This window comes from Nerophis lumbriciformis, linkage group LG19, assembly GCF_033978685.3.
Source record: "Nerophis lumbriciformis linkage group LG19, RoL_Nlum_v2.1, whole genome shotgun sequence".
In the NCBI taxonomy this organism is placed as follows: domain Eukaryota; kingdom Metazoa; phylum Chordata; class Actinopteri; order Syngnathiformes; family Syngnathidae; genus Nerophis; species Nerophis lumbriciformis.
The window spans coordinates 39,549,125-39,561,552 of NC_084566.2; the positions used below are offsets into that span (position 1 = coordinate 39,549,125).

A 12,428-nucleotide genomic window follows, 5' to 3' on the forward strand; every position below is an offset into this window, starting at 1 on the left:
GTTTATTTATATAGCCCTAAATCACAAGTGTCTCAAAGGGCTGCACAAGCCACAACGACATCCTCGGTACAAAGCCCACATAAGGGCAAGGAAAAACTCACCCCAGTGGGACGTCGATGTGAATGACTATGAGAAACCTTGGAGAGGACCGCATATGTGGGTAACCCCCCCCCCCCTCTAGGGAGACCGAATGCAATGGATGTCGAGTGGGTCTAACATAATATTGTGAGCAGGCCCGGCCCTAACCAATCTGGCGCCCTAGGCAAGATTTTAGGTGGCGCCCCCCCCCACATCGGCAGTGAAGTGTATATACTCACAAGAACCCGAATAGCTTTGTCTTTGACCTTTTTTTTTACTTACAACTATACCTAATATATAAAGGGGTGGAAAAGTGACTATTACCTGCAGGGCAAACATTAGCTAACCAGAAGGCAATAATGTAAACAAAAAACACCTGCTTAAAAGATCTAATACAAATGTCCCTGAGGAATGTAAGGTGGGAGTACTGTAATTACCTAACGTTACATTATTATTTTCCATAACAATTTAGCCCCCTCCACAATATTAACCCGACGTTAAAACAGAACTAGCTATTTATTGATTAGCAATTGCCGAATCATGTAACATTAGCTTAATGCTAAAAAGCCAGGTTACTATCACATTCTGTAACAGACAAATAATTTCATGGAGGCTAACGTTACCTACCTGCTACCTCTGTCTTTTCTCGTTTCTCCTCCTCTTCTTTTCTCTTTTTTCTTCCCTGGGCACCTGACAGTTTTGGCCGTTTTGACATCTTGTGTTGATTTTTTGATGTGGTGACGTCCAAAAAGAGTCATGATACGGGAAGGGAGGGGGCGCACCGTGCGGGGGGAGGAGGGGCGGCGTAATGTTGTAACAAATAATATTTCTATTAAATAGGCTTTACTTTGCATTTTAATTAACGTGACATTATTTTTTTGTATTTCGAAATAATAGCAACAACTTTTTTTTTTTTTTTTTTTCTCCAACATTTGTGGCACTGGCATGGCGCCTCCTGATGGACGGCGCCCTTAGCATTTGCCTATACGGCCTATGCCACGGGCCGGCCCTGATTGTGAGAGTCCAGTCCATAGTGGATCCAGCATAACAGTAAGAGTCCAGTCCATAGTGGGGTCAGCAGGAAACCATCCCGAGCGGGGACGGGTCAGCAGCGCAGAGATGTTCCCAACCGATATACAGGCGAGCGGTCCACCCCGGGTCCCGACCCCGGACAGCCAGCACCCCATCCATGGCCACCGGATCTGTGTGTCTCCCCTTCCACAAGGGATAGGGGGGAGCAGAGGAGAAAAGAAAAGAAACGGCAGATCAACTGGTCTAAAAAAAGGGGGGGCTATTCAAAGGCTAGAGTATACAAATGAGTTTTGAGATGGGACTTAAATGTTTCTACTGAGGTAGCATCTCTAACTGTTACCGGGAGGGCATTCAATAGTACTGGAGCCCGAATAGAAGTCGCATTTTTTGGGGAAATGTATTTGATAAAAGCCAACAGCAAGAATAAGTATAAGTCGCACCGGCCGAAAATGCATAATAAAGAAGGGAAAAAACATATATAAGTCGCACTGGAGTATAAGTCGCATTTTTGGGGGTAAATGTATTTGATAAAAGCCAACAGCAAGAATAGACATTTGAAAGGCAATTTAAAATAAATGAAGAATAGTGAACAACAGGCTGAATAAGTGTACGTTATATGAGGCATAAATAACCAACTGGTATGTTAACGTAACATATTATGGTAAGAGTCATTCAAATAACTATAACATATAGAACATGCTATACGTTTACCAAACAATCTGTCACTCCTAATCGCTAAATCCCATGAAATCTTATACGTCTAGTCTCTTACGTGAATGAGATCAATAATATTATTTGATATGTTACGCTAATGTGTTAATCATTTCACACATAAGTCGCTCCTGAGTATAAGTCGCACCCCCAAACTATGAAAAAAACTGCGACTTATAGTCCGAAAAATACAGTAATAAGGGGGGAGGAGTATATTTATAGCTAGAACTTACTGAAATTTAAGTATCTCTTATTTATACTGTATATATATATATATATATATATATAAATACTTGACTTTCAGTGAATTCTAGCTATATATATACATATATATATGTATTTTATTATATATATATACATATAAATAAAATAAATAGTTGAATTTCAGTGTTCATTTATTTACACATATACTAGGGATGTCCCGATCCGATATTTGGATCGGATCGGCCGCCGATATTTGCAAAAAAATGCGTATCGGCAAGGCATGGGAAAATGCCGATCCAGATCCAGTTTAAAAAAAAACTCCGGTCCGTGTTTTCCAACGCACCGATTTAAATAATACATTCCACTTTTCTGCTGCTCCCCAATTTCCGTTCAGGTCTGTGGATTCTCACGCAGTTGCTTTTAGCTGCTGGCATTACACGACAGGCTCTTCTCACTCTTTCCTGTCTCTCCCTCTCACAGACAGCAAGCGCACTTTCTTACACACGTCACATACTGTCACGACACACGTCACATACTGTCACGTCATACGTCACAAAAGTATACGCCCTCCCTGAGCAGAGAGGTAGCAGCATGGCTAACGTTAGCTGTGATGCTAGCGCAGCCGTGCGAGCAACCTTCCCTCTAAGGTGCTCGCCTGTGCAATTGAGCACGGCAAATCTATGCCACGCACAAAATCAAATAAAAAAATAAGCGCATAACAATTTTCGACACACGGACACGACAGAGAAAACAGTTTTCGTCATCATTGTTCAAATATTGTAACGTCTGTCGAGACGCTTATCTCCATTCGGTGCCACACGCCCACACCATCAAAATGCCGAGGCAAACATTTCCAGATCAACACCGTATGAAGAAAATAGTGATTTTTTTTAGTTGTGATTTCCTTCTCTGCATGAAAGTTTAAAAGTAGCATATAGTAATGCAGTATTAAGAAGAATGTTTTAATGTAGACACATAGAATCATCATACTGCTGTGATTATATGCATCAAGTGTTCATTCAAGGCTGAGGCAAAATATCGAGATATATATCGTGTATCGCAATATGGCCTTAAAATATTGCAATATTAAAAAAAGGCCATATCGCCCAGCCCTAGTTCAATGATGCCATTTCTGTTTGTCATGTATAATTTTGTCTATTTTGTGTTTATCCTTGAATAAACAGGTCAGTTTCTTGTTACCAACCATTGTGTATTATTCAAACTCCCCTAATTCAGCTGGCTAGTTGTTATCAAGAGTACTAAAACCCTTTTCAACATGATTCTGACAACTAAGTAGGCTAAATAACTTTAAACTTTAATACATGCTTGGATAGGCCAGTATCGGTCAGTATCGGTATCGGATCGGAAGTGCAAAAACCTGGATCGGGACATCCCTAACATATACACACATCACACTCATCTACTCATCTTTGTATTTGAAAAATGCAATGCTTTTCAGCCAGTAGCATAGCCTTTGAAGGAGCATAGGTATGGGCAGTGTAATATTCTGGGTTGGAGTCAATAACCAGGCGAGGTGACGAAGTTACGTCTCTTTACTTCATACTTCAGAACCGACTCCCACACTTGCCGTCAGGGTGCGCAATACAACGTAAACCGTTGGCCAACCAAAAAGTAACCACAGAACACTATCAATCAATCAATCAATCAATGTTTATTTATATAGCCCTAAATCACAAGTGTCTCAAAGGGCTGCACAAGCCACAACGACATCCTCGGTACAAAGCCCACATAAGGGCAAGGAAAAACTCACCCCAGTGGGACGTCGATGTGAATGACTATGAGAAACCTTGGAGAGGACCGCATATGTGGGTAACCCCCCCCCCCTCTAGGGAGACCGAATGCAATGGATGTCGAGTGGGTCTAACATAATATTGTGAGCAGGCCCGGCCCTAACCAATCTGGCGCCCTAGGCAAGATTTTAGGTGGCGCCCCCCCCACATCGGCAGTGAAGTGTATATACTCACAAGAACCCGAATAGCTTTGTCTTTGACCTTTTTTTTTTACTTACAACTATACCTAATATATAAAGGGGTGGAAAAGTGACTATTACCTGCAGGGCAAACATTAGCTAACCAGGAGGCAATAATGTAAACAAAAAACACCTGCTTAAAAGATCTAATACAAATGTCCCTGAGGAATGTAAGGTGGGAGTACTGTAATTACCTAACGTTACATTATTATTTTCCATAACAATTCAGCCCCCTCCACAATATTAACCCGACGTTAAAACAGAACTAGCTATTTATTGATTAGCAATTGCCGAATCATGTAACATTAGCTTAATGCTAAAAAGCCAGGTTACTATCACATTCTGTAACAGACAAATAATTTCATGTAGGCTAACGTTACCTACCTGCTACCTCTGTCTTTTCTCGTTTCTCCTCTTCTTTTCTCTTTTTTCTTCCCTGGGCACCTGACAGTTTTGGCCGTTTTGACATCTTGTGTTGATTTTTTGATGTGGTGACGTCCAAAAAGAGTCATGATACGGGAAGGGAGGGGGCGCACCGTGAGGGGGGGCGTAATGTTGTAACAAATAATATTTCTATTATATAGGCTTTACTTTGCATTTTAATTAGCGTGGGATTATTTTTTGTATTTAGAAATAATAGTACCAACTTTTTTTTTTTTTCTCCAACATTTGTGGCACTGGCGTGGCGCCCCCTGATGGACGGCGCCCTTAGCATTTGCCTATACGGCCTATGCCACGGGCCGGCCCTGATTGTCAGGCTTGGACGGAGGAAGGGACTCAGATGCAGAGAGGTGATTCCAAATAAAGCTTTTATTTTGAAATACTCTTTAAGCCTCCAGAGCCGAGTAAATTCAATTACTATGAATTACAAAAATACTATTGACAAAATGTTCCAAAAGGGAAAAACCGAAAATCACTCCAAAAAAAAGGAGGAATACAAAAATAAGGACGATATAATTAGCACCGTATCTGTTATCAAAAACTTTAACAAAAAAACGCTCCAAACAGGAGGAAGAAAATAAAGACTATAAAACTTAACTACTCTAATCAATGTAAACAAAAAATCACTCAACAAACTTTGAGGAAAAAATCTTTAAGGAAAAATAATAACTCACCACTGCGGTAGAAAAAGGTAGGATAACAAAAGTCGCTCTGCATTGATATCAGCACTTCGGTCATCAACAATTGCATCATCTGTCAGGACTTGGTCCTTGGTGTTTGCTTTTCCAGAAGGCAACGGAAAGTTGGCTCGGGCGAGACGGAAATGTGAGTACACATTTATTTATTACTATCAAAAAAGAACAAAAACGAAAAGCGCGCACAATGGCAGAGGTACAAAACTTGGCTAATGAAAACAAAACTTGCACAAAGGCAGAAAATATGAACAATGAAACAAAAACTTACTTGGCATGGGACTGTGAACATGGCATTTAAGCAGAGTGACGATAAAGAGTGTGATGTTGCCAGACAGACAGCCTGGGAACTCAAAGCTTAAATAATAGTGACATGGTTATTTAAAACAGGTGCGTGACTCAAAACGTGAAACAGGTGCGTGACGTGACAGGTGAAAACTAATGGTTGCTATGGTGACAAAAGTGCACAAAAAGTCCAAAAACAAAACTGAACATGACTAAAACAAAACATGATCACACAGACATGACATCATCAGAGAAATGGACAAAGAAAATAGACAGAATTATACATGACAAACAGAAATGGCATCATTGAACTAGGGCTGGGCGATATGGCCTTTTTTTAATATTGCGATATTTTAAGGCCATATTGCGATACACGATATATATCTCGATATTTTGCCTTAGCCTTGAATGAACACTTGATGCATATAATCACAGCAGTATGATGATTCTATGTGTTTTGATTGATTGATTGAGACTTTTATTAGTAGGTTGCACAGTGAAGTACATATTCCGTACAATTGACCACTAAATGGTAACACCCCAATAAGTTGTTCAACTTGTTTAAGTCGGGGTCCACTTAAATTGATTCATGATACAGATATATACTATCAGATATATACTATCATCATAATACAGTCATCACACAAGATAATCACATTGAATTATTTACATTATTTATAATCCAGGGTGTGGAGGGGGGCGCCTGATGTAAGTGTCAAAAAGACAGCCAAAAGAGTTTGATATGAGAATAAATCTAAAGTTAAAATATAGGGTAGAAATGGATCCATTTGCAGGAAATGTAGTCTTGATTTTCAAAATGTTCTTTCAAGGCTTGCATGTCTACATTAAAACATTCTTCTTCATACTGCATTAATATATGCTACTTTTAAACTTTCATGCAGAGAAGGAAATCACAACTAAAAAAATCACTAATTTTTTCATACGGTGTTGATGTGGAAATTTTTGCCTCTGCATTTTGATGGTGTGGACGTGTGGCACCGAATGGAGATAAGCGTCTCGACAGACGTCACAATATTTGAACAATGATGACGAAAACTGTTTTCACTGTCGTGTCCGTGTGTCGAAAATTATTATGCGCTTATTTTTTTATTAGATTTTGTGCGTGGCATAGATTTGCTATGCGCAGAGGACGCTTAAACAGTGCGCAATTGCACAGGCGAGCACCTTAGAGGGAGCGTTGCTTGCACGGCTGCGCTAGCATCACAGCTAATGTTAGCCATGCTGCTACGTCTCTGCTGGGAGAGGGCGTATACGTATGTGACGTATGACGTGACAGTATGTGACGTATGACGTGACAGTATGTGACGTAGAGATGCGCGGATAGGCAATTATTTCATCCGCAACCGCATCAGAAAGTCGTCAACCATCCGCCATCCACCCGATTTAACATTTGATCAGAACCGCACCCGCCCGCACCCGCCCGTTGTTATATATCTAATATAGACGATGCAAGGCATTAGTGAGGTTATAAAGCTTTTGCCTGTTAAAGAAAGGAGACTGATCCAATGCAGCACAGACATTCGCGTGCCACGCTGTCACGACCCAGACGCACACCAGTGCGCAATCATATGGGAGCCGCGCTGAGCGCACCTCCAAGCGCGTCTCGCTGCCGGCGACGGCCGGGTATGGGCCCGACGCTCCAGCGCCATCCATTTTCAGGGCTAGTTGATTCGGCAGGTGGGTTGTTACACACTCCTTAGCGGGTTCCAACTTCCATGGCCACCGTCCTGCTGTCTATATCAACCAGGGTGAGCCCCACCCCTTTCGTGAGCGCACTGCGCGCGGAGTGACCCCTGTTACGCGCCCCCGGTAACAGGGGTGGCGGGCAGGTAAGCTGCGCGGGCGGAGCGCGCGGAGTGACCCCTGTTACGAGCCCCCGGCCACGGGGGTGGCGGGCAGGTAAGCTGCTTACCTGCTGCGCGTGACGCCGGCCGCGGCGAAGGCGGACGAGGCGGGGTGTCGGTGCGGTGGGCGCGGTGGTGACCCTGGACGTGCGTCGGGCCCTTCTCGCGGATCGCCTCAGTTACGGCTCCCGGTGGGGCCCTCTCGGGGGAAGGGGCCTCGGTCCCGGACCGCGGCGAGGCGTCCCTTCTCCGCTCCGTAAAAGTGTCCATCTCTTTTTTTTTTTTTCTTCTGTTGTGGCATATGCAGCAGGTGCCTGCTCGTTTTTCGTATGTGGGTAACAACATTTAACTATGTATATATATTTCCGAATTGGTTTAACTGCCACCCGCCTGAATCTATTTAAAATCTAATTTTTTTTTTTATTTTAACCGCCCGACCCGACCCGCGGATAAAATCTAATTTTTTTAAATTCCATCCGCCCGATCCGCGGATAATCCGCGGACTCCGCGGTTGTGCCCGCAAACCGCGCATCTCTAATGTGACGTGTGTAAGAAGGTGCACTTGCTGTCTGTGAGAGGGAGACACAGAAAAGAGTGAGAAGAGCCTGTCGTGTAATGCCAGCAGCTAAAAGCAACTGCGTGAGAATTCACAGACCTGTGGATGTGTTGAAGGTGTGCTGGAAAATGCGGAACGGAAATTAGGGAGCAGCAGAAAAGTGGAATGTATTATTTAAATCGGTGCGTTTGAAAACACGGACCGGAGTTTTTTTTTAAACTGCATCTGGATCAGCATTTTCCCATGCCTTGCCGATACGCAATTTTTGGCAAATATCGGACATCCCTAATGTCACCCACTTTATCAGTGAAGTCACTGACTTTCTTAATGTTGATGTGGCACCCAAATAGGATGGATTCCGTTTTACCCAAGTGTATGGATAGCTTGTTGTCAGCGAGCCAGGTGCAAATTCTACAGAGTTCAGCACTGAGGATTTTCTCCACCTGTGACTTGTCCTTGTCTGATACCAGCAGAGCCGAGTCATCCGCAAACAGGAACAATTCACAGTCGCATGCTGACTAAACTAAACTCAGGAGATGCAGCTTTTACTTTACATTTCATGCATGCAACACAGTGCTGCAAAGTTGCTGTGCAGAGTCTACAGTTTGGAATATTTGCAGTATCTGCCAACTGAGGCGGGCACAGCTGCGCTTCTCCTGCACGCACACACACGCCGCACTGTGTGGGATTGTGTATCGATAACTGACAGTCAGACATGGCAACTTGAAAGCTGCCTTAATGAGTTGACAAGGCATGAAGAGGGGAGGATGAGGAGGAGGCTCGGTGAGGTCAAATCCATATGCTTCATTATGTTAAAGATGCTGATGGATTTGATTAATAGCTTGACCTTGGCGGTGGCAGCTGGAACTCATGCAACCGGAATGGCAACTCTGTACAAGGCCTGACTAATGCGAGATAATGTTGTTTTGTGTGTTGATCAGAGGTGGGTAGTAACGCGCTACATTTACTCCGTTACATCTACTTGAGTAACTTTTGGGATAAATTGTACTTCTAAGAGTAGTTTTAATGCAACTTACTTTTACTTTTACTTGAGTATATTTATAGAGAAGAAACGCTACTTTTACTCCGCTACTTTTATCTACATTCAGCTCGCTACTCGCTACTAATTTTTATCGATCTGTTAATGCACGCTTTGTTTGTTTTGGTCTGTCAGACAGACCTTCAAAGTGCCTGCCTTACTGGTGACGTTTCACTCCGTTCCACCAATAAAATGCAGTCACTAGTGACGTTTGCATCCGTTCCACCAATCAGATGCAGTCACTGGTGACGTTGGACCAATCAAACAGAGCCAGGCGGTCACATGACCTGACTTAAACAAGTTGAAAAACTTATTCGGGTGTTACCATTTAGTGGTTAATTGTACGGAATATGCACTGTACTGTGAAATCTACTAAAACAAGTTTCAATCAATCAATCAAAAGTGTGAAGGAAAAAAGACACTTTTTTATTTCAACCGTACATCCCGTCACAAGCCTAAAGACTGACTGCACAGTTCCTGTCTTCACAATAAAAGTGCCGCTCCATCGCGCCTGCGCTTTCAAAATAAGAGTCTCCGAAAGCCAGCGCAAACAAGCTAGCAAGCTACGGAATTTGCCGCCAATGTATTTCTTGTAAAGTGTGTGAAAACGAATATGGAAGCTGGACAAATAAGATACCAAAAACCAACCACTTTCATGTGGTATTAGACAGAAAGGAGGAACTTTTTTTCTCCTGCATTTGAAAACGTGGACGTTATCATCACTACTGTCTGATTACAATCAATGCAAGTCATCAGAATCAGGTAATACACCAACTTATATTCTTGTCAACATGAAAGAAAGGAATCTATATGTGTTAAACATGCTTGTATATTCATTAAAACACCTTAAACATGTAAACAAAAACGGCAAAATAAATAAATATAAATGATATACTGTATATATCAATGTATGTGTATATATATATATATATATATATATATATATATATATATATATATATATATATATATATATATATATATATATATATATATATGTATGTATATATGATATGTGTGTGTATGTTACTCATCAGTTACTCAGTACTTGAGTAGTTTTTTCACAACATACTTTTTACTTTTACTCAAGTAAATATTTGGGTGACTACTCCTTACTTTTACTTGAGTAATAAATCTCTAAAGTAACAGTACTCTTACTTGAGTACAATTTCTGGCTACTCTACCCACCTCTGGTGTTGATGCAAGTTTTTTAAGTCATGGAGTCAGTCGGGCTAAGGATTTACACTGCAGGGCTTCATTCCGATTTAATGCCTATTTTGAGGTGGGGGGCCCAGGGGGGGTTCAATCAATAAATTACGGGGGCCACCTAAAAACGACACAAACGAAGGCAAGCGCCTTCTTCTACAAACCCCGTTTCCATGTGAGTTGGGAAATTGTGTTAGATGTAAATATAAACGGAATACAATGATTTGCAAATCCTTTTCAACAATTGAATGCACTACAAAGACAACATATTTGATGTTCAAATAATAATAATTAACTTAGAATTTCATGGCTGCAACACGTGCCAAAGTAGTTGGGAAAGGGCATGTTCACCACTGTGTTACATGGCCTTTCCTTTTAACAACACTCAGTAAACGTTTGGGAACTGAGGAGACACAATCTTGAAGCTTCTCAGGTGGAATTCTTTCCCATTCTTGCTTGATGTACAGCTTAAGTTGTTCAACAGTCCGGGGGTCTCCGTTGTGCTATTTTAGGCTTCATAATGCGCCACACATTTTCAATGGGAGACAGGTCTGGACTACAGGCAGGCCAGTCTAGTACCCGCACTCTTTTACTATGAAGCCACGTTGATGTAACACGTGGCTTGGCATTGTCTTGCTGAAATAAGCAGGGGCGTCCATGGTAACGTTGCTTGGATGGCAACATATGTTGCTCCAAAACCTGCATGTACGTTTCAGCATTAATGGTGCCTTCACAGATGTGTAAGTTACCCATGTCTTGGGCACTAATACACCCACATACCATCACACATGCTGGCTTTTCAACTTTGCGCCTATAACAATCCGGATGGTTCTTTTCCTCTTTGGTCCGGAGGACACGACGTCCACAGTTTCCAAAAACAATTTGAAATGTGGACTCGTCAGACCACAGAACACTTTTCCACTTTGTATCAGTCCATCTTAGATGAGCTCAGGCCCAGCGAAGCCGACGGCGTTTCTGGGTGTTGTTGATAAACGGTTTTCGCCTTGCATAGGAGAGTTTTAACTTGCACTTACAGATGTAGCGACCAACTGTAGTTACTGACAGTGGGTTTCTGAAGTGTTCCAGAGCCCATGTGGTGATATCCTTTACACACTGATGTCGCCTGTTGATGCAGTACAGCCTGAGGGATCGAAAGTCACGGGCTTAGCTGCTTACGTGCAGTGGTTTCCCTTTGATGATATTACGGACCGTAGATGGTGAAATCCCTAAATTCCTTGCAATAGCTGGTTGAGAAAGGTTTTTCTTAAACTGTTCAACAATTTGCTCACGCATTTGTTGACAAAGTGGTGGCCCTCGCCCCATCCTTGTTTGTGAATGACTGAGCATTTCATGGTATCTACTTTTATACCCAATCATGGCACCCACCTGTTCCCAATTAGCCTGTTCACCTGTGGGATGTTCCAAATAAGTGTTTCATGAGCATTCCTCAACTTTCTCAGTCTTTTTTGCCACTTGTGCCAGCTTTTTTGAAACACGTAACAGGCATCATATTCCAAATGAGCTAATATTTGCAAAAAAATAAAGTTTTCCAGTTTAATTACATGTCCCTTGGCAAGTTTCACTGCAATAAGGCGCTTTTAGTAGTCATCCACAAGCTTCTGCTTGAATCTTTGACCACTCCTCTTGGTGCAGTTCAGCTAAATGTGTTGGTTTTCTGACATGGACTTGTTTCTTCAGCATTGTCCACACGTTTAAGTCAGGACTTTGGGAAGGCCATTCTAAAATCTTAATTCTAGCCTGATTTAGCCATTCCTTTACCACTTTTGACGTGTGTTTGGGGTCATTGTCCTGTTGGAACACCCAACTGTGCCCAAGACCCAACCTCCGGGCTGATGATTTTAGCTTGTCCTGAAGAATTTGGAGGTAATCCTCCTTTTTCATTGTCCCATTTAAAGCAGCAGTTCCATTGGCAGCAAAACAGGCCCAGAGCATAATACTACCACCACCATGCTTGACGGTAGGAATGGTGTTCCTGGGATTAAAGGCCTTACATTTTCTCCTCCAAACATATTGCTGGGTATTGTGGCCAAACAGTAACATTTTTGTTTCATCTATAGAATTCACTCATTTATCCTTACTTAAATTACTGGGTAGAAGTTTTGGGAAATAATTCTAAAACCAACATACATCCCTTACCTGCCAACTACTCCGGTTTTCCCGTAATTAGTACGGTTTTCATCAACCTATTCCGGGTTACGGTTGCAGTGATAAAAAATACGTTTTTTCATTAATTAAATTATTATTTTTTTTTTTAAGTTTTATTCACGAAATTGCGTAACAACAATGACAATCGACACTGCTTCCCGTA

General features: G+C 42.0%; 1 protein-coding gene across 1 annotated transcript in view; it reads left to right on the forward strand.

Moving 5' to 3' along the window:
• The window catches only part of ralyl (RALY RNA binding protein like), a 180,441-nt gene that overhangs the window by 737 nt on the left and 167,276 nt on the right, over positions 1-12,428 (forward strand). The window lies entirely within an intron of this gene.